The sequence below is a fragment of the Rhinoraja longicauda genome, chromosome 31 (genome assembly GCF_053455715.1).
Source record: "Rhinoraja longicauda isolate Sanriku21f chromosome 31, sRhiLon1.1, whole genome shotgun sequence".
Lineage (NCBI taxonomy): Eukaryota > Metazoa > Chordata > Chondrichthyes > Rajiformes > Arhynchobatidae > Rhinoraja > Rhinoraja longicauda.
The window spans coordinates 28,269,163-28,292,445 of NC_135983.1; the positions used below are offsets into that span (position 1 = coordinate 28,269,163).

The window sequence follows — 23,283 nt, forward strand, 5'->3', positions numbered from 1 at the left end:
GTGGGCGGGCAGCTGTAGCTGTGATACATCATCCAGTCCCATCGCGGACTCAACCAGCGGCTCTGCAAGGGGAGGGGAGGGGAGGGGAGGGGGAGGAGAGGAGGGAGAGGAGAGGAGAGGAGAGGAGAGGAGAGGAGAGGAGAGGAGAGGAGAGGAGAGGAGAGGAGAGGAGAGGAGAGGAGAGGAGAGGAGAGGAGAGGAGAGGAGAGGAGAGGAGAGGAGAGGAGAGGAGAGGAGAGGAGAGGAGAGGAGAGGAGAGGAGAGGAGAGGAGAGGAGAGGAGAGGAGAGGAGAGGAGAGGAGAGGAGAGGAGAGGAGAGGAGAGGAGAGGAGAGGAGAGGAGAGGAGAGTGGTCACTGCCGCCTGGACCATGGCAAACTCACTCAGCAACAGAGAGAGATGCGCACAGCACAGAGTGTAAGAAAATAACTGCAGATGCCGGTACAAATCGAAGGTATTTATTTCACCAAATGCTGGAGTAACTCAGCGGGTCAGGCAGCATCTCAGGAGAGAAGGAATGGGTGACGTTTCGGGTCGAGAAGTCTGAAGAAGGGTCTCGACCCCAAACGTCACCCATTCCTTCTCTCCAGAGATGCTGCCTGTCCCGCTGAGTTACTCCAGCACTCTGTGAATAAGCACAGAGAGAGAGAGAGAGTGATCACTGCCACCTGTCCCAGGCTGAACCACAGCAAACTTACCACACAACACAACAGGTCAACGTAGTGCTCTGTAAATTAGATCATAAACAACAGGAAACATTCTGTAGATATATGTGTGTGTGTGTACATATATATATATATATACCCACACACATACATACGCACACACATATACACACACACACAGACACGCACATATACACACACACACATGCAAACACACATATACACGCACACAGACACGCACATATACACACACACATACGCACGCACATGCACACCCATACGCACATATACACATGTATATACATATCTGCATGTATATGTGTCTGTATTTCTATACTGATTTTTTCTTTCATTTATTACATTGTTCACATTGTTCACGTGTTCTGTTGCTTTGCCGCCAGAGACCCGGGTTCGATCCCGACTACGGGCGCCGTCTGTACGGAGTTTGTACGTTCACCCCGTGACCTGCGTGGGTTTTCTCCGGGATCACCGGTTTCCTCTCACACTCCACAGACGTGCGGGTTTGTAAGTTAATTGGATTTGGTGTAAATGTAAAATTGTCCCTAGTGTGTGTAGGGTAGTGTTAGTGTGTGGGGATCGCTGGGCGGTGTGTGTGTGTGTAGGGTAGTGTTAGTGTGTGGGGATCGCTGGGCGGTGTGTGTGTAGGGTAGTGTTAGTGTGTGGGGATCGCTGGGCGGTGTGTGTGTAGGGTAGTGTTAGTGTGTGGGGATCGCTGGGCGGTGTGTGTGTAGGGTAGTGTTAGTGTGTGGGGATCGCTGGGCGGTGTGTGTGTAGGGTAGTGTTAATGTGTGGGGGATCGCTGGGCGGTGTGTGTGTGTAGGGTAGTGTTAGTGTGTGGGGATCGCTGGGCGGTGTGTGTGTGTGTAGGGTAGTGTTAGTGTGTGGGGATCGCTGGGCGGTGTGTGTGTGTAGGGTAGTGTTAGTGTGTGGGGATCGCTGGTCGGTGCGGACTCGGTGGGACAAAGGGCCTGTTTCTGCGCTGTATCTCTAAACTAAACTGAACGTGTCCTGGAACCTGCTTGTGCACCGTGTACTGAGAAAAGAAGCAACCATTAGCAAGCTGCCTGGTCACATCTGGAGATTAACCCTCAATCAATCAGTGATCCAACCAGTCCTGCTAAACCGCCGCTTCAAAGAAAGGATTACAATATAGATTTATAATTAAAGGACACAGAGTGCTGGAGTAACTCAGCGGGTCAGACAGCATCTGTGGAGAGAAGGAAATAGGTGCTGTTCCTCCAATTTGCATTTGGCCTCATTCTGACAGTGGAGGAGACCCAGGATGACTGTTGCCAACTTCCTCACTCCCAAATACGGGACAAGGTGACAATAGACAATAGGTGCAGGAGTAGGCCATTCGGCCCTTCGAGCCAGCACCACCATTCAACCTCACCCAGCCATCGCCCCATGTGCTCCTGCCCAGTCCGGGTGGCAATGAACGAAAACTTTCATCTACCTTAATCTTATTTCTTTTAATTCTCCCACGTTCTTTTCAACTCCCCCCAAGATTCCACCATCTGCTCACACACCAGGAGCAATTCTTGAAGCCAATTAACCTGGGTCGGCACGGTGGCGCAGCGGTAGAGTTGCTGCCTCACAGCGCCAGAGACCCGGGTTCCATCCCGACCACGGGCGCTGTCTGCACGGAGTTTGTACGTTCTCCCTTTGACGGCGTGGGCTTTCTCCGGGTGCTCCGGTTTTCCTCCCACACTCCAAAGATGCACGGGGGTTTGTAGGTTAATTGGCTTCAGTAAAAGATTATAAATTGTTCCTAGTGTGTAGGGTGGTGTTTGTGTACGGGGTGATCGCTGGTCAGCACAGACCTAGTGGGCCAGAGGGCCATTTCCCACGCTGTGTCTCTAAAGTCTGAAGTCTACCAACCCTTTGGGACGTGAGAGGAAACTGTGGTGATGATAGAGTCTGGCGCTGTGAGGCAGCAACTCTACCACTGCACCCCCAGCACGCTTAAAGAAACTCAATCTTAGATTTAGAGATACAGCGCAGAAACTGGCCCGTCGGCCCACCGGGACCGCGCCGCCCAGCGATCCCCGCACACTAACACTATCCTACACCCACTGGGGGACAATTTTTACATTTGCCCAGTCAATTAACCTACAAACCCGCACGTCTTTGGAGTGTGGGAGGAAACCGAAGATCTCGGGGAAAACCCACGCAGGTCACGGGGAGAACGTACAAACTCCGTACAGACAGCACCCGTAGTCGGGATCGAACCTGGGTCTCCGGCGCTGCATTCGCTGTAAGGCAGCAACTCTACCGCTGCGCCACCGTGCCGCCCTTAGCATCTTCTTTGGATCAGATGCTAAGTTGATATCTCTCACCTTTCTCTTCTGCAGCCTTTGCGACGATTCTGCAGTCCTCTTTAATTCAAGAGCAGAACAACTGCAGCTCATTACCATCCAATCAATTTTCTCTCAATCATGAGCAAGAGGTACAGAAGTGTGAAAACGCACACCTCCAGATTCAGGGACAGTTTCTTCCCAGCTGTTATCAGGCAACTGAACCATCCCACCACAACCAGTCCTGAACTACTATCTACCTCATTGGTGACCCTCGGACTATCCTTGATCAGGCTTTGCTGGCTTTACCTTGCACTAAATGTTATTCCCTTATCATGTATCTGCACACTGTGGACGGCTCGATTGTAATCATGTATTGTCTTTCCGCTGACTGGTTAGCACGCAACAAAAGCTTTTCAGTCTGAAGAAGGGTCTCGACCCAAAACGTCACCCATTCCTTCTCTCCAGAGATGCTGTCTGACCCACTGAGTTACTCCAGCATTTTGTGTCTACCTTTTAGTTCTTGGTCCTCCAAAATATTCCTAATGGAATTTAAACTGGAGGTGAAACCTCCATTAAACCTTGGTACATGTAACAATGAGCTAAACTGACCTTTGAAACTTGTTGAACTGAAAATAAATGTTGTCTCCTTTGGATCAGACGCTAATTTTACATCTCTGTCCTTTGCTTTCTGCAGACTTTGTGGGGTTTTTTTAACAACTTTATTTCTCTAAATCATACAATCCTCTTGAATGATAAGGGAATAATGTTTAGTGCAAGGTAAAGCCAGTAAAGTCCGATCAAGGATAGTCCGAGGGTCACCAATGAGGTAGACGGTAGTTCAGCACTGCTCTCTGGTTGTGGTAGGATGGTTCAGTTGCCTGATAACAGCTGGGAACAAACTGTCCCTGGAGACTGGGAAGAAAAATGTGGTCTTACCTGGCACTTTGGTGCTGCTGGAAGAGGCCTCACTCTGCGACAGGTATTCTCCAAACACCTGGGCTGCTCTTCACGTTCAAATGCACAGCCAGGTAGCGGGACAGAGCAGGGAGGAAGACATGAGTGTGAGTGGTGTAAACACCCCATAAAGCCACACACAACCCCCCCCCCCCCCCCCCTCCCCACCTCCCCCCACTCCCGCCCGCAAATGAAAGAATGGGTCGACTGGGCTTGTATTCACTGGAATTTAGAAGAATGACTCAAAGGGCCAAATGGCCTACTCCTGCACCTATTTTATGTTTCTAAATCACCAATTCACACCAGCACCTACACAGTGAGGCTTGAGTGATGGATCAACAGTAAGTCACAGCCTGGATCTACGAAAGGCATAATGAATAGGGTTGAGGCAGGTACTATCTGAAGAAGGGTCTCGACCCGAAACGTCGCCCATTCCTTCTCGCCTGAGATGTTGCCTGACCCGCTGAGTTACTCCAGCATTTTGTGAATAAATACCTTCGATTTGTACCAGCATCTGCAGTTATTTTCTTATATTATATCACAATGTTTAAAAACATTTGGATAGGTATATGGATAGGACAGGTTAAGAGGGATCTGGGCCAAACGCAGTCAGGTGGGACTAGCGTAGATGAGACATGCTGGTCGGTGTGGGTAGGTTGGTGTAGGAAGGAATTGCAGATGCTGTTTTATACCAAAGACAGATACAAAATACTGGAGTAACTCAGTGGGATGAATGCTTGTTTCCACGCTGTGTGACTCTAATGAAGGCTTGTGGAAGAATCCATCCACTGCGATGTAAAGGTACTGTGACTATGATTCATTGCAATCAATGGCCCATTACTGACTCGGCAAAGAAGCACATTGAATATTTACACCGATGCAACTACGTGCTCATTTAAACGTTCAGATGAAGATAAAGCACGAAGTGGGTGGGAGTTGGTGGAGCATCTCAACGAGGGAACTGCAACTTAGAGGGAAGTGGGGCAAGGAAAGCCCGAGGAAGGGTCTCGACCCGAAACGTCGCCCATTCCTTCTCTCCACAGATGCTGCCCGTCCCACTGAGTTACTCCAGCATTTTGTGTCTATCTACGGTTTAAACCAGCATCCACAGTTCCTACCCACTCAAAGGACAGAATGAAACCGTGAAGGTAGATGAAGGAATGGGATGAATTATTGGGAGCAGTAGCCGATGATGTTGGCACGTTGCTAGCTGGTTTTTCTGGGCAGTAACTGCCCGAGTTGCTGAGTGTCTCCAGCGTTTTAGAGTTACAGAGTGATACAGTGTGGAAACAGGCCCTTCAGCCCAACTTGCCCACACTGGCCAACAATGTCCCAGCTACACTAGTCCCACCTGCCCGCGTCTGGTCCATATCCCTCCAAACCTGTCCAATCCATGTACCTGTCTGTTTCTTAAACGTTGGGATAGTCCCAGCCTCAACTACCTCCTCTGGCAGCTCGTTCCATACACCCACCACCCTCTGTGTGGAAAGATTACCCCTATTAAATCTTTTCCCCTTCACCTTGAACCTGTGTCCTCTGGTCCTCGATTCCCCTACTCTGGGCAAGAGACTCTGTGCATCTACCCGATCTATTCCTCTCATGATCTTATACTACATGATCATTTCACTGCACGTCTTGTATGTGTATATGTGACAAATAGACTTGACTTGACTTGATACACCTCTAAAAGATCTCCAGCGTTTTCGGGTCAGTTTCTGTTGGTATTTTAAGCTCTTTGAGCGGCCTTGCTTTAGATGGGTCCCCACCAATATATCTGAACAGCCCAGCCTACAATATATCTGAACAGCCCAGCCTACAATATATCTGAACAGCCCAGCCTACAATATATCTGAACAGCTCAGCCTACAATATATCTGAACAGCCCAGTCTACAATATATCTGAACAGCCCAGCCTACAATATATCTGAACAGCCCAGTCTACAATATATCTGAACAGCCCAGTCTACAATATATCTGAACAGCCCAGCCTACAATTCAGTGCGGAGTTTAAACGCAGCAAAGCGGGCTACAGAGGGCGGTGATGAAACGCCTTCACTCCTTGGTTCCCACTGGATTTTCTCGCCCCCCCAATCGTTATAAAGTGATTATTTTTCTTTCGGTGAAGATTAGAGGGGTCGCAGTGAAGCGGGGACGGGGGGGGAGCAGATGAGAGGGAACGGGAGTGGGCAGAGAGAAGCAGAGTGGAGGACACAGGGGAAGGAGACGGCAGCGAAAGGCGGAGACCAGGCAGGGAAACACGGGGAGAGGGGGGGAGAGGGAGGGGGGGGGGAGAGGGGAGAGGGGGGGAGAGGGGAGGGGGGGAGAGGGGAGGGGGGGGAGAGGGTAGAGGGGGGGGAGAGGGGAGAGGGGAGAGGGGGGGGAGAGGGGAGAGGGGGGAGAGGGGAGGGGGGGGAGAGGGGGGGAGAGGGGAGGGGGGGAGAGGGGGGGGAGAGGGGAGGGGGGGAGAGAGGGGGAGGGGGGGGAGAGAGGGGAGGGGGGAGAGAGGGGAGGGGGGGAGAGAGGGGAGGGAGGGGAGAGGGGGGGAGAGGGGAGGGGGGGAGAGGGGAGGGGGGTGAGAGGGGAGGGGGGGGAGAGAGGGGAGGGGGGGAGGGGAGAGGGGGGAGAGGGGAGGGGGGAGAGGGGGGGGAGAGGGGAGGGGGGAGAGAGGGGAGGGGGGGGAGAGAGGGGAGGGGGGAGAGAGGGGAGGGGGGGAGAGAGGGGAGGGAGGGGAGAGGGGGGGAGAGGGGAGGGGGGGAGAGGGGAGGGGGTGAGAGGGGAGGGGGGGAGAGAGGGGAGGGGGGGAGGGGAGGGGGGGGGAGAGGGGGAGGGGGGGAGGGGGGGGGGAGAGAGGGGAGGGGGGAGAGAGGGGAGGGGGGGGGAGAGGGGAGGGGGGGGAGAGGGGAGGGGGGGAGAGAGGGGAGGGGGGGAGAGGGGAGGGGGGGGAGAGAGGGGAGAGGGGGGGGGAAGAGGGGAGGGGGGGGAGAGAGGGGAGGGGGGGAGAGAGGGGAGAGGGGGGGAGAGGGGGAACTGGTGACAGGGTGACAGAGGCAGGGAAGTAGCCCGGGGTTGGTGGTGACACTCAGTGTAAAACCATCGCGGACAATAACCCGACACGGGCGTCTTCTGCCACAACTCAGCCCCGGGGAGGGAGGGGGGGGGTCGGGGAGGGGGGGGGGGGGTCGGGGAGGGAGGGGGGGGTCGGGGAGGGGGGGGGGGGTCGGGGAGGGAGGGGGGGGTCGGGGAGGGGGGGGGGGGGTCGGGGAGGGAGGGGGGGTCGGGGAGGGGGGGGGGGGGTCGGGGAGGGAGGGGGGGTCGGGGAGGGGGGGGGGGTCGGGGAGGGAGGGGGGGGGGTCGGGGAGGGGGGGGGGGGGGTCGGGGAGGGAGGGGGGGGGTCGGGGAGGGAGGGGGGGGTCGGGGAGGGAGGGGGGGGGTCGGGGAGGGAGGGGGGGGGTCGGGGAGGGGGGGGGGGGGGTCGGGGAGGGAGGGGGGGGTCGGGGAGGGGGGGGGGGGTCGGGGAGGGAGGGGGGGTCGGGGAGGGGGGGGGGGTCGGGGAGGGAGGGGGGGTCGGGGAGGGGGGGGGGGTCGGGGAGGGAGGGGGGGGGGGGTCGGGGAGGGAGGGGGGGTCGGGGAGGGCGGGGAGGGGGGGTCGGCGGCCTGAAGGAGAGACAGGAGAAGGTTTGGACGAAACAGAGAGATGGAGGAGGGTTAGAGAGAACAATGAGTGTGTGAGGGTGTGAGGGGGGGGTGAGGGGGGGGTGTGGGGAGGGGGGAGTGTGTGAGGGGGGGGGTCCGTAGAACAACGAGAGGCGGGGGGTTGGGGCGGCTCAGAGAGACGGGGAATGGCTGTAGGAACCAGAGAGAGACGGGGGAGAGTTGGAGAGATCAGCGGGAGGGGGGTTGGGGTGAAGAGGGGGGGATGGGGGGGGGGGGGGGGGGTCCAGGCTGCGACCCCCTGTGAGTTCAGTCACGGGGGTGTTTTAACTTTAACAGGAGCGGGGAAACTTTGCGGGCAAATGGACGGGAAACGGGAGCGAGTGGTCGGCGCCGCAAGGATGGAGGCGCTGGGTGCTCTGGGTGCCCTGTGTGCTCTGGGTCCCCGGCGCTGGGTGCTCTGGGTGCCCTGTGTGCTCTGGGTGCTCTGGGTCCGGCTGTAACTTACCGGAGTGCGGGTTGAGGCGGGGGGGAGGAGGTGTCGCTCCGCGGGGGGCGGCGTTTAGACACCGCGCTGCCCATCCTGGACACGGTCCGGCCCGTCCGCGATCATCACCCCGCCCGCAGCGCCCGGGACCCCACGCCCATGGCCCCCACTCACACTCAGAGACCCCCACACACTGAGAGACCCCCACACACACTGAGACCCCCCCACTCACACTGAGACCCCCCCACACACTCAGAGACCCCCACACACTGAGAGACCCCCCCACACACACAGACCACACACCCGCACACTGAACTACACTGACACCCGCAGTCAGAATTACACACAGACCAGACCCGCACACTGTTCACACTGGCGCAGCGCCGCGCCGCTCCCAGAGACAGAGACGGGAGAGGGGAGGGGAGAGGAGGGGAGGGGAGAGGGGAGGGGAGAGGGGAGGGGAGAGGGGAGGGGGGAGGAGAGGGGAGGGGAGTCAAGGTAAAAGAGCCATTAGGAGGCAGTGATCACAATATGATCAGTTTTAATCTACGATTTGAGAGGGAGATGGGAAAATCGGAAGTGTCAGTATTACAGTATAGCAAAGGGGATTACAGAGGCATGAGGCAGGAGCTGGCCAGGTTTGACTGGAAGGAGGCCCTAGCAGGGAAGACGGTAGAACAGCAATGGCAGGTATTCCTGGGAATAATGCAGAGGTTGCAGGATCAATTTATCCCAAAGAGGTGGAAAGACTCTAAGGGGAGTAAGAGACACCTGTGGCTGACGAGGGAAGTCAGGGACAGCATAAAAATTAAAGGGAAGAAGTATAACATAGCAAAGAAGAGTGGGAAGACAGAGGATTGGGACTCTTTTAAAGAGCAACAAAAGTTAACTAAAAAGGCAATACGGGGAGAAAAGATGAGGTACGAGGGTAAACTAGCCAATAATATAAAGGAGGATAGCAAAAGCTTTTTTAGGTACGTGAAGAGGAAAAAAATAGTCAAGGCAAATGTGGGTCCCTTGAAGACAGAAGCGGGGGAATTTATTATGGGGAACAAGGAAATGGCAGACGAGTTGAACCGGTACTTTGGATCTGTCTTCACTAAGGAAGATACACACAATCTCCCAAATGTTCTAGGGGCCGGAGAACCTAGGGTGATGGAGGAACTGAAGGAAATCCACATTAGGCAGGAAATGGTTTTGGGTAGACTGATGGGACTGAAGGCTGATAAATCCCCAGGGCCTGATGGTCTGCATTCCAGGGTACTTAAGGAGGTGGCTCTAGAAATAGTGGAAGCATTGGTGATCATTTTCTAATGTTCTATAGATTCAGCATCAGTTCCTGTGGATTGGAGGGTAGCTAATGTTGTCCCACTTTTTAAGAAAGGAGGGAGAGAGAAAACGGAAAATTATAGACCAGTTAGTCTGACATCAGTGGTGGGGAAGATGCTGGAGTCAATTATAAAAGACGAAATTGCGGAGCATTTGGATAGCAGTAACGGGATCATTCCGAGTCAGCATGGATTTACGAAGGGGAAATCATGCTTGACTAATCTTCTGGAATTGTTTGAGGATGTAACTAAGAAAATAGACAGGGGAGAGCCGGTGGATGTGGTGTACCTCGACTTTCAGAAAGCCTTCAACAAGGTCCCACATAGGAGATTAGTGGGCAGAATTATAGCACATGTTATTGGGGGTAGGGTACTGACATGGATAGAAAATTGGTTGGCAGACAGGGAACAGAGTAGGGATTAACGGGTCCCTTTCAGAATGGCAGGCAGTGACCAGTGGGGTACCGCAAGGTTCGGTGCTGGGACTGCAGTGACTAGTGGGGTACCGCAAGGTTCGGTGTTGATCTATCTCTCCTTCCTAACCCCATTCTCCTGCCTTCTCCCCATAACCCCTGACACGCGAGAGGAAGGGTTGAGTGGGTCAGAGAGAGATAGAGGGGATGGCAGGTTGAAGGGGAGAGAGAGCAATGGGGGGTGTGGGTGAGGGGTCCAGGGTAGGGGTGTCAACTTCCTCACTCCCAAATACGAGATTCACTAGAAATATGCTTCAGGTGTTGAGAGCAACTCATCACTTAACAGCAGCAACAAGTTTTGACTAATAGTGATTACATAAGCTGACAGATTGGGAACCTCTGGCAACGGTTAGAAAAACTCAATTTTATTAAACATCTTGATTCTGTACCATTGCAAATAAGTCAGGCCTAGGGCAGAGATTTAATTTGGTCAAGTATATGCATGAAGGTGTGAGCAGAATTTCCTGTTAAAATATATATCAGAAACTTGCAGATGTAGAAATGGCAGGCAGTGGGCTGTCCTTCAATGCAAGGGGGCTACAGCATTGTGTAGGACAGGTTTACAGGGATATGGGTCAAACACAGGCAGGTGGGACTAGAGTAGATGGGACGTGTTGGCCGGCGTGTGCAAGTTGGGGCATAGGGCGCGTTTCCACGCTGTGTCACTCTATGAGTCTTGCTCCAGTAAAACCTTGCCAAGAGTATTGAAGAAAGGCACAACTGTTGGAGTAACTCAGTGGGTCAGGCAGCATTTCTGCAGAAAAGGAATAGGTGACGTTTCGGGTCGAGACCTTCATCAGTCTGAAGAAGGGTCTCGACCCGAAACGTCACCCATTCCTTCTCTCCAGAGATGCTGCCTGAACCGCTGAGTTACTCCAGCATTTTTGTGTCTATCTTCGGAGTGAACCAGCATCTGCAGTTCATTCTTACACGCAGAGTATTGAATACAACTTTAATATGGGGTTAGAAGGGAGAGATAGATCCACAATGATTGAATGGCAGAGTAGACTTGATGGGCCGAGTGGCCTATTTCTGCTCCTATCACTAGTGATCTTTTCACCTCCTTGCCTACCCAATAAAGATTGACAGAGTGGCTACTGCGATGAGGAGTTAAGGGAGAGGGAAAGATTTAAGATTGGTCTGTTCAAGGAGAGAGTGGAAAAATGAGTTGCAAGGAGACATTGAGACATGCAAGACTGTGAAGGATGGGCAGGATAGTTGTCACCTACTGTTTAACCAACGTCACCAGTCTACAATAAGGAGGCAGATTCTCGGGATCAGGCCTGGTCATTTAGGACTGAACAAAGAAGATATATCAGTGTTACAGACAATCTTGTTGCAGTTACACAAGACGTTGGTGTGGCCACAATTAGTGCATTGTGTTCAGTTCTGGGCACCATGTTATAGAAAAGATGGTGCCAAGCTGGAGAAGATTTACAAGGATGTTGCCAGGACTAGAGTGTCTGAGCTGTAGGGAGAGGTTGAGCAGGCTGGGACTCAGTCCCTGGAGCGCAGGAGGATGAGGGGTGATCTAACAGAGGTGCATAAAATCACGAAAGGAATAGATCGGGTAGATGCACGTTCTTGTGCCCAGAGTTGGGGAATCGAGGACCAGAGGACATAGGTTGAAGCTGAGGGGAGAAAGATTTTATAGGAATCTGAGGGGTAACTTTTTCCACACAAAGGGTGAATAGAACGAGCTGCCAGAGGAGGTAGTTGAGGCAGGGACTATCCCAATGTTTAAGAAGCAATTAGACAGGTACATGGATAGGACAGGTTTAGAGGGATTTGAGCAAAATGCAGGCAGGTGGGACTAGTGTAGATGGGACATGTTGGTCAGTGTGGGCAAGTTGGGATGAAGGGCCTGTTTCTACACTGTATCACTCTATGACTCTATGACAAGCCCGTGGCTTTTGCAACCATGTTCAGTCTGAGTTTGTGATCCAGCTTGGTGACTGTAGGGTTGCCAACTTCCTCACTCCCAAATACGGGACAAGGTGACGTCACAGCCCCGCGCCCCACGGGACTTCACCCAGCCAGCGGCCACGTGTGCCCGGCCCGGGCGGCCGCCATTGGTGGAGAGGGAGCACGTGGCCACTGGCTGGGTGAGGTCACCCTTTGTCCCTTATTTGGGAGTGAGGAAGTTGGCAACCCTACTAATACCGGACAAGGGCGGTCCTGTACGGGACAAACCAATTTAGCCCAAAATACAGGATGTCCCAGCTAATACGGGACAGTTGGCGACCTTATGTGGGGGAATGGCTGAGACCACTGGGTGATCTGGGAGCCGTGGAATCAGAGAACATAGAACTGGAAACCTGTGGCCCAAAGCTAGCAACACTTCAGATGAAACATCTCAGCAAATTTACAAAGCTACCGACAGATAATGTGGGAAATTGCTCAGGCAGAAACTGTTCACAAAATGTAGGGCAGATTCAACCCAACTAATTAATCATAATTAATCAATCTATTCTAAGTCATTAGCAATGTGATGGAAGCTGTCATTGACAGTGTTAATGTGTGGCACTTAGTAACTCACTCACTAACCACCAGTCTGGGTTTTGTCTGGACCACTCAACCCCACATTACATTATAGCCTTGCTTTACTCTACTTTAGTTTAGTTTAGAGATACAGCACAGAAACAGGCCCTTCGGCCCACTGAGTCCGCACCGACCAGTGATCCCCGCACACTAACACTATCCTACACACGCACCAAGGACAATTTTTACATTTACCAAGCCAATTAACTTATAAACCCTGTACGTCTTTGGAGTGTGGGAGGAAACCGAAGATCTCGAAGAAAATCCACGCATGTCACGGGGAGAACGTACAAACTCCGTACAGACGGCACCCGTTGTCGGGATGGAACCCGGGTCTCCGGCGCTGCATTCGCTGAAAGGCAGCAACTCTACCGCTGCTTCACCTTTCATACAAGTACATCGAGTGATACCTGCTCAAAGTACTTCTGGAAATTGTACAAACATATTGTACCTATTACATCACCTATATATTCACCCAGAGAGTTGTGAATCTGTGGAACACTCTGCCTCAGAAGGCAGTGGAGGCCAATTCATTGGATGTTTTCAAGAGAGAGTTAGATAAAGCTCTTAAAGATAGCGGAGTCAAGGGGTATGGGGAGAAGGCAGGAACAGGGTATTGATTGTGGATGATCAGCCATGATCACAGTGAATGGCGGTGCTAGCTCAAAGGGCTGAATGGCCTCCTCCTGAACCTATTGTCTATTGTCTATTGTCTATTGTCTATAACCCACGTATTTCCCAGAGACATTTCTGTTACTTCTTCAATAAAAGTCACTAGGTTTTGCCAAGTTTGATTTCTCCTCGGAATAAGTGCTGATAACTCATTATTACACTTCCATTTTCTAAATTTCATTTTATTGCATTTTTAAGTAAAAGTCTTCTTGTCTTCGAGATCACCCATATTAAGCTAATTGGAATATATTTACTCAGACACTTTGTTTAAATATTAGAATCACATTAACTATCCACTGAATTTCTGGCACATTTCCCTTTGCTAATGCATGTGTATTTCTGCATGGTAGTTAGTGCCTGTCGTATAGTTCCCTTGTCTTTGCAAGTTCACAAGTTATAGTAGAATTAGGCCATTCGGCCCATCGAGTCCACTCCGCCATTCAATCATGGCTGATCTCTGCCTCCTAATCCCATTACTTTAATTTACTTTAATTTAATTATTTAATTTACTTAAATGCATGGGCAGAATCTTTCCCTTGTCGGTAATAGGTCTAGATTGATTTGAGCTGTGGCACGGTGGCGCAGCGGTAGAGTTGCTGCCTCACAGCGCCAGAGACCCGGGTTCCATCCCGACTACGGGTGCTGTCTGTACGGAGTTTGCACGTTCTCCCCGTGACCGCGTGGGTTTTCTTCAGTTGCTCCGGTTTCCTCCCACACTCCAAAGACGTGCGGGTTTGTTGATTAATTGTAATGTGTCTTGAGTGTGTGTAGGATAGTGTTAGCGTGCGGGGATCGCTGGTCGGCACAGACTGGGTGGGCCGAAGGGCCTGTTTCTGCGCTGTATCTCTAAAGTCTAAAGCCATGGGTCCAAACCATTTGAAATCCTTATTCTCACCGTTTCTTCCAAAGTTATGCCCAACAAGTCTCGTTGGCAAATCTAGAAACAAAGTCATTGTTCCATGGGTCTGATGAAGGGTCTCGACCCAAAAAACGTCACCCATTCCTTCTCTCCAGAGATGCTGCCTGTCCCGCTGAGTTACTCCAGCATTCTGTGAAACGTCACCTATCCATGTTCTCCAGAGATGCTGCCTGACCCGCTGAGTTACTCCAGCACTCTGTGAAACGTCACCCATTCCTTCTCTCCAGAGATGCTGCCTGTCCCGCTGAGTTACTCCAGCACTCTGTGAAACGTCACCTATCCATGTTCTCCAGAGATGCTGCCTGACCCTCTGAATTACTCCAGCACTCTGTGTCCATCTTCATTGTTCCATACTTCTGCCATTTTTCTAACATTACCAACGAGCCAGTGAGTAAATGATGATTTTCCTGCATACTTTATAATATTCCTTTGGATATCTTTCTGCTCCTTTTAATATTCGTTGCTATTTTAATATTGTAGTTTTATGTTTGCGATCCCAATTGTTTTTTTTAGTATTTTCCTGATCTTTTTAGACACCTAGGCCACTGTTTCCTTTATTGCTTATGAACTCTTCATTTTTATTAGTTATCTCAACAAAAGTGATTCAAACATTGACTCTTTGATAAATTGCGAGCAGCTATTTGTTAATTTGTATTTGCTTTACTTAATGATCTATTTAATTTTATTTATTGTTGTTATTCCCATTTGCCAGATTTTATTTAGTGTAATTTTGCATCTCTTTTTTTCTGAGTGTTCTCTACTTAATTACATTTAATTTTATTGCTTTAGATCTGATTCATTGCTCATATTAATCGTGTATTTATTAACTTAATGTGGTCCTTGCTGCAGTTGTGTTTGGTCTCAAACTTCCAGTTTAGTTGAGTTTAGAGACACAGCGCGGAAACAGGCCCTTCGGTTTGTTTTCAATAATGAAAATGCTTTTCAATAATTGAAACCATCAACATCCAATTATAGAATTTAATTAAAGTAACATTATAACTGAATGAGGTTTACAGCTTTCTATTTATTTACTGGATGTAGCTGTTGCTCATCAGACCAGCATTATCACCCATCTTTAACCTCAGTTAGGTCGGCAATGTCGAAGCACCACAGTGAATGCCCCGATTAGTGACTCGACCCGAAACGTCACCCATTCCTTCTCTCCTGAGATGCTGCCTGACCTGCTGAGTTACTCCAGCATTTTATGAATAAATACCCCGACTAGTGTTGCCAACTTCCTCACTCCCAAATACGGGACAAGGTGACGTCACCGCCCCGCGCCCCACGTGGCCTCACCCAGCCAGCGGCCACGTGCTCCCGACCCGGGCGGCTGCCATTGGTGGAGCGGGAGCACGTGGCCGCTGGCTGGGTGAGGCCACGTGGGGCGCGGGGCGGTGACGTCACCCTCTGTCCCTTATTTGGGAGTGAGGAAGTTGGCAACCCTATTAATACGGGACAAGGGCGGTCCCGTACGGGACAAACCCTAATTTAGCCCAAAATACGGGACAGTTGGCAACCCTAGCCCCCACACATTTTGTCTGCTTATTAGCTAAAACTTGGGAGATTGTATTTGTCTTTGCACTATAACTGAATATTTTGTGTTGTTTATTGTGGTGTTTACAGAATACTATGTTTAACTATCTGTGTACAGAGGAACTGCAGATGCTGGTTTACACCGAAGATAGGCACAAAGTGCTGGAGTAACTCAGCGGGACAGGCAGCATCTCTGGAGAGAAGGGATGTGTGACGTTTCGGGTCGAGACCCTTCTTCATGTTCAAGATGAGGGTTCTTCTTCCCAAAAGGAGTTGAGTATTTGTGTTTTGGTGTCTGGGGTAGAGTGGGTCATCCCCAGAGATCACAGTGACAAATGGATCACATTTGTTTTGAGCAGATACCAGGTGCTTGGTGATGGTATTTAAGCTGATATGTAAACCCTCCCTGTGTGGGTGGGAGAGAGCAGAAAGGCCATCATTACTGAGAGGGGTACACACTAGGCTGTGCACTGATTGCACTCTGCACACTGACTCATGTTTGCTGCACTATCTTTAGAGCTGGGACTGTGTAATCCCATGATTGCATCAGCATCTGTGTGCCTCATGCTGCAGGAATTCAGTCGTAACCGATACACAGGGAGCAGGGCGATGGAGTCACCAAGTGGAGCCTGAACAGCAGGCAACCAAGAATGCAAGCACATCCTTCCTCCGTTCATTGAGACGGGCTGGACATTCGTGGGTATCTGGTTGCAACTCCAAGCATCCCATGATGGGCACAAGCGACATACCTCCCTGGCCCAAACCATCTCCGCTCCTTCCTGATGTAAGGGAGGCAAACAGCTGAGGATTTCAACCATCATAGAGGCTCGATCTTCCATCCACGTTACCTCAGTGACGGAACAGCTGCCACGCTATCGGCAAATATTACCGTGAGAAAGATCACAGCTCAGGCCGAAGAGAAACTCCCTGGGAAAGTGACAGTGCGGACAAAAGCAAGGTTGAGTTTAGGTTGAGTGAAAAGCTTTTGTTGCGTGCTAACCAGTCAGCAGCAAGACAATACATGATTACAATCGAGCCGTCCACAGTGTACAGATACCACTGAGGTAGCTGGTCGTTCAGGGCTGCCTGCTAGTTGTTGGTTCGATGGTTCAGTTGCCTGATAACTGCTCACAGGGGGACAGTGGCTCCACCACACCTTCCTGCACTGATTATCCAAAATCACTGCCTTCTCCCCATATCCTTTGATTCCGTTAGCCCTAAGAGCTATATCTGACTCTCTCTTGAACACAGCTTGGTTTGGGAACTGCCCTTTCCAAGACCGCAAGAAATTGCAGCAAATTGTGGACGCAGCCCAGACCATCACACAAACCAACCTCCCTTCCATTGACTCCATCTACACCTCACGCTGCCTCGGCAAGGCCAGCAGCATCATCAAGGACCAGTCTCACCCTGGCCACTCCCTCTTCTCCCCTCTCCCATCGGGCAAAAGGCACAGAAGTGTGAAAACGCACACCTCCAGATTCAGGGACAGTTTCTTCCCAGCTGTTATCAGGCAACTGAACCATCCTACCACAACCAGAGAGCAGTGCTGAACTACTATCTACCTGTTTGGTGACCCTCAGACTATCCTTGGTCAGCTTTACTGGCTTTACCTTGCACTGAATGTTATTCAATGTTAACCACTGTGAATGGTTCAATTGTAATCACGTATTGTCTTTCTGCTGACTGGTTAACACGCAACAGAAGCTTTTCACTGTACCTCGGTACACGTGACAATAAACTAAACTCAACAGAAATCACTCCAGACTTGTTATGGAATATTTTGTTAATCTGTCAGCTGCTTCCACTTGTATTTTTCTTTTCAGCATGAATTGCAAAAATATGAAGGATGACAAACTGTGGAATGAAGTATCTTTCATGTCCAGCGTGCACATCAGGCCAACGCCATGTGATGTAGACCCTCCTTACGTCATCAATGGACATTCATCCCAAGGTGAAATAAAGCATCTTGGACAGCAGAGTTGAGAAGCTGCTGTGTCACGGCACCGGGGATCCAGCTTCCATCCTGACCTCAGGCGTTTCATTAGTTTAGTTTCCAGAACCAGGGGCCACAGTTTAAGAATAAGGGGTAGGCCATTTAGAACAGAGATGAGGAAAAACTTTTTCACCCAGAGAGTTGTGAATCTGTGGAATTCTCTGCCTCAGAAGGCAGTGGAGGCCAATTCTCTGGATGCATTCAAGAGAGAGTTAGATAGAGCTCTTAAGGATAGTGGAGTCAGGGGGAATGGGGAGAAGGCAGGAACGGGGTACTGATTGTAGATGATCAGCCATGATCAATAGACAATAGACAATAGGTGCAGGAGGAGCCATTCGGCCCTTCGAGCCAGCACCGCCATTCAATGTGATCATGGCTGATCATTCTCAATCAGTACCCCGTTCCTGCCTTCTCCCCATATCCCCTGACTCTGCTATCATTAAGAGCTCTATCCAGCTCTCTCTTGAATGCATTCACAGTGAATGGCGGTGCTGGCTTGAAGGGCCAAATGGCCTCCTCCTGCACCTATTGTTTAGTTTAGTTTAGAGATACAGCTCGGAAACAGGCCCTTCGACCCATTGAGTCGGCGCCGACCAGCGATCCCCGCACATTAACGCTATCCTACACACACAATTTACATTTATAACGAGCTGGTCTTCAGTGTGGGAGGAAACTGATGCCGCCACCGTGTCGCCCTGTCTGTTGTCGTCTGGATGGAGTTTGTGTGTTCACCCCGTGACAGTGAGGGCTTCCTCTGGATACTTCATTTTCCACATACATTCCAAAGACATACATGTAGGTGAATTGGCCGCCGTAGATTGCCCCTTGAATGCAGGTGAGTGCAGGGGGGATTGATAGAAATGTGGGAAGAATAAAATCAGAGCAGAAAATAGATGGGGCTGCAGGGTGGCGCAGCGGCAGAGTTGCTGCCTCACAGCGCCAGAGACCCGGGTTCCATCCCGACTCCGGGTGCTGCCTGTACGGAGTTTGTACGTTCTCCCCGTGACCCGCATGGGTTTTCCCCGGGAGCTCCGGTTTCCTCCCACACTCCAAAGACGTACAGGTTTGTAGGTGAATTGGCTTCAGTAAAGAAAAAATGTAATTGTCCTTAGTGTGAGTGGGATAGTGCTAGTGTGTGGGATCGCTGGTCGGCGCGGGTTCAGTTGTGCTGCTGCAAGTCAGAGTTTCATTGTTCCAGCAGGCACTCAGGACAATAAAACATTTGACTCGAGACTTTTGACTCAGTGGACCAAAGGATCTATTTCCACACGGTATCTCTAACCTAAACGAAACTAAAATGAAACTGGGAAATTTGCACAAAATTCATCAAATTTTCCAGTTTATAATTGGAAATTAATTGACATTACCTAACAATTAGCATCTCCAATGGTTGATGCAAATTCTGAGCTGCGTTTTACTAGCAAGCCCACGACACATCCAGTCAGCCTGCCTTCAGAACTGTTATTTTGGGATAATTGACACTTCCCAAACGCTGCATTTTTTAATTCTATAAATATAGAAGGTAATTAAGATTTCCTCTCCATATTGTGACAACAGAGCTGTCTTTGCAAATGGCAAATGACTATTAAAAGATGACATTTCACACGATGCAAAACGCAGGATATGTTTCCTGGTTAAAAGGGTTATTTTATCAATAACATTTCAGTAATATTATCCACAGCTGGCCAAAGACCTCATGATCAAACGTTGAGATGAGAACAGGTAACATTAAGATGGGAAAAGACACAAAGACCTGGAGTAACTCAGCGGGTCAGGCAGCATCTGTGGAGAACATGGATAGGTGACGTTTCACAGAGTGCTGGAGTAACTCAGCGGGTCAGGCAGCATCTCTGGAGAAAAGGAATAGGTGACATTTCGGATCAAGACCGTTCTTCACCTATTCCTTTTCACCAGAGATGCTGCCTGTCCCGCTGAGTTACTCCAGCATTTTGTGTCTATCACTGGTGTAAACCAGCATCTGCAGTTCCTTCCCACACATATTACAATGATGTAACTGGTTTAAAAGTTATTCCATTGACAGGTTATCATCCTCTGCTCTTTTCACAATATCCCTCTAAATGTCTTCCATTCACTGCCCCATGTTGGGGGAGTCCAGAACCAGGTGTCACACAGTTTAAGAATAAGGGGTCGGCCATTTCGGACAGAGATGAGGAAAAACATTTTCACCCAGAGAGTTGTGAATCTGTGCAATTCTCTGCCACAGAAGGCAGTGGAGGCCAATTCACTGGATGTTTTCAAGAGAGTTAGATTTAGCTCTTAGATCTAAAGGAATCGAGGGATATGGGTAGAAAGCAGGAATGGGGTACTGATTTTGGATGATCAACAATGATCATATTGAATGGCGGTGCTGGCTCGAAGGGACGAATGGCCTATTCCTGCACCTATTTTCTATAGTTCTATGAATAGATCTAGTTCGCCTTTGAAAGTTACTATTGGTTATTCATCCACCCATCCATTCAGACAGTGATTTATGAACCATTAGTAAACCCTGCACAAAGCATCTCATCCTGATCCCTCTGTTACTCCAGCCTGGAGCAGTGACCTCTTGATCCTAATCCTTCAGTCAGTGAAAGGAGTTTCACTCTTTGTACTTTTTTTCAAGGGTACAATGGCACTTTATTCATGAAGTAAGGTAGAGTGCAATTCTTGTTTTGCGTAGTTCAGTAAATGTATTACTCTCCATAAGCACAATCTTAGATTAAGTACGTCTGCACAGGAATTGTGCACTGAGACAGTATAGTTTTGCAGAAACCTTTCGTGCAAAGCTGGGGTCACAGTGGTGCAGCGGTAGGGTTGCTGCCTCACAGCGCCGGAGACCCGGGTTCGATCCTGACTACGGGTGCTGTCTGTACGGAGTTTGTACGTTCTCCCCGTGACCTGCGTGGGGTTTTTTCCGGGGTGCTCTGGTTTCCTCCCACACTCCAAAGACGTACAGGTTTGTAGGTTAATTTTCTTTGGTAAAATTGAAACTTGTCCCGAGTGCGTGTGGGGCTGCTGGCGTTTGAGGATCGCTGGTCGGCGCGGACTCAGTGGGGTGAAGGACCGGTTTCCACGCTGTATCTCTAAACTAAACTAAAACTAAGTAAGAATTTCATTGTTCCAATTCATATTCGGTGCATATGACAAATCAGCATCTTTAACCTTGATTTTGACATTTGAGATTTCCTATTCATCTCTGCTCTGATGTAGAGTCAGAGCCATACATTGTGGAAACAGGCCCTTCGGCCCTTCGTATCCATTTTCTCCAGAGATGCTGCCTTACCCGCTGAGTCACTCCAGCGTTTTGAGTCTACATCTTTGGTAAAAACCAGCATCTGCAGTTCCTTTTTTATGATATTTTTATGGATCTTTTTATTCCAATGAGTTGCTGATGATCCTCATTTATAGTTATTGTCTGGACACTGGATTGAAAAGCAGGAGAAATGTAAACAAGCATCTTAACCTACAAACCTTCATGTTCATAAGCTCATAAGTGATAGGAGCACACTTAGGCCATTCGGCCCATCAAGTCTACTCCCCATCCAATCATGGCTGATCTATTTCTTCCTCCTTACCCCATTCTCCTGTCTTCTCCCTATATCCTGACACCTCGTACTAATCGAGAATCTGTCCATCTCCTCATTTAAAATATCCATTGACTTGGCCTCCACTGCCCTCTGTGGCAATGAATCCCACAGATTCACCAGCCCGCACGTCTATGGAATGGGTGAGGAAACCGGAGCGCCCGGAGAACGTTGTTTAACCTGATTCAGGGCTGCACTGAGGGTGTGCCAACCCTTTGACAGGATTGTTGTGAAGGCAAGGCCCCAGTTGGCCTGCACAGACCATTGCAAACGATATTCACAGTCATTTCCAAAATGAGCGGAGTAGTTCTGCTGACATGGCCCAAATTTATCAGTTAGTTAAGTCTCTCGTGTACTCTCCCTTCTTCAGGCTGGTCCGATGTCATCATGAACCCAGTCTAAAGAAGGGTCTCGACCCGAAACGTCACCCATTCCTTCTCTCCAGTGATGCTGCCTGCCCCACTGAGTTACTCCAGCATTTTGTGTCTATGGAGGGCCTGGTGGAGACGGGGTGTGACTGAAGCAGCCAAGTCGTGCCGGGCGGTCCCTCGAGATGTCTCACCCTCGGGGAAAGCCGCAAAATATTTACTCCTGGACACTCAGGTGCAGGGGAAGCTGCAAGACGTGCTGTTTACCCAAGCTGTGCATGCAGGGTGCATGAAGCAATGCATTCACTCCAGAGATACGGTCACAAGGTGGAAAAGAATTCCACAGATTCACCACCCTCTGACTAAAGACGTTTCTCCTCATCTCCTTCCTAAAGGAACTATTCTCTTTGCCCCAGGGATGCTGCCTGACCCGCTGAGTTACTCCAGCACTCTGTGTCTATCTTTGTGACCACTCAGGTTGAGCTTGTGTTACACACGTGTCTGTGTGTGAAGGGCACCAACACTCTTGCACACTAGGTTTCGACCAACCTCGGTTATTACCGGGGCATCCTTAGGTGCCGGGACTTTAGTTTACATAAACAAGATGCAACCCAGTTCCTCCCCACTGCGACGGCCTTTGTTGGGTCCCATCGCCAATGTAACCCAGGACAATATTTTTCTCCCCAGTGACCAGACCCAAACCTCTGGGGATGACTTGGTTGTGTGTAGGAGCACAACAGCAGGGCTGTTTTTTATTGAAACCATTTATTATTTACTATTGAAACCATCTGTTTTTGTTATTGAAACCATTCCAGTCCCTGCGTGGAAACAGGCCCTTCGGCCCACCGAGTCCGCGCCGACCAGCGATCCCCGCACACTAACACTATCCCACACACAATAAAGTAGACTTGACTTGACACACACTAGGGACAATTTACAATTATACCAAATCCAATTAACCTACAAACCCGCACGTCTTTGGAGTGTGGGAGGAAACCGAAGATCTCAGAGAAAACCCACACAGGTCACGGGGAGAACGTACAAACTCCGTACAGACAGCGCCCGTAGTCGGGATCGAACCCGGGTCTTTGGCGCTGTGAGGCAGCAGCTCTACCCGCTGCACCACCGTGATGTTATATGACAAACCATGAGGGATGTTTTTCGAATAATGTTATTCACATAAGTGTGAAATATCTTGACAGATGACATAGTTGGCAAGTTATTCTGGCAATTAATAACATTTCCTGTGAGAAATTGATTCGTGTCTCTTTGCTGCTTCAACAGAATAGTGCAAATCTCACACCCAGGCAGCCTGGACAATGTCAAACACGATGCTGCTGCTCATTCTATGTTGCTTCTTCTACAGCTTATAAGTTCATAAGTGATAGCAGCATTAGGCCATTCGGCCCATCAAGTCTATTCCACCATTAACATTGGGTGATCTATCTCTCCCTCCTAACCCCAATCTCCTTCCTCCTCCCACATAACCCCTGACACCCGGGTCACACACTGACCATTAAATGGTCACTTAATACAATGGACTCCATCAGCATGAGGCGGGCACGGTGGCGCAGCGGTAGAGTTGCTGCCTCACAGCGCCAGAGACCCGGGTTCTATCCTGACCTGTACCAGAAGTTGTACGTTCTCCCCGGGACCTGCGTGGGTTTTCTCCGGGTGCTCTGGTTTCCTCCCACACTCCAAAGGCGTGCAGGTTTGTACGTTAATTGGCTTCGGTAAAAATTGTAAATTGTCCCTAGTGTGTGTAGGATAGTGTTAGTGTGCGGGGATCGCT

General features: G+C 50.2%; 1 long non-coding RNA gene across 1 annotated transcript; it reads right to left on the minus strand.

Moving 5' to 3' along the window:
- On the minus strand, positions 1-8,252 carry LOC144608508 (uncharacterized). Its single transcript, XR_013549208.1, has 3 exons — positions 8,099-8,252; positions 3,922-3,989; positions 1-62 (listed from the first exon to the last, which is right to left on the minus strand). It is a non-coding gene; the product is annotated as an uncharacterized LOC144608508 (long non-coding RNA).
- Between the last annotated feature and the right edge of the window lie 15,031 nt (positions 8,253-23,283).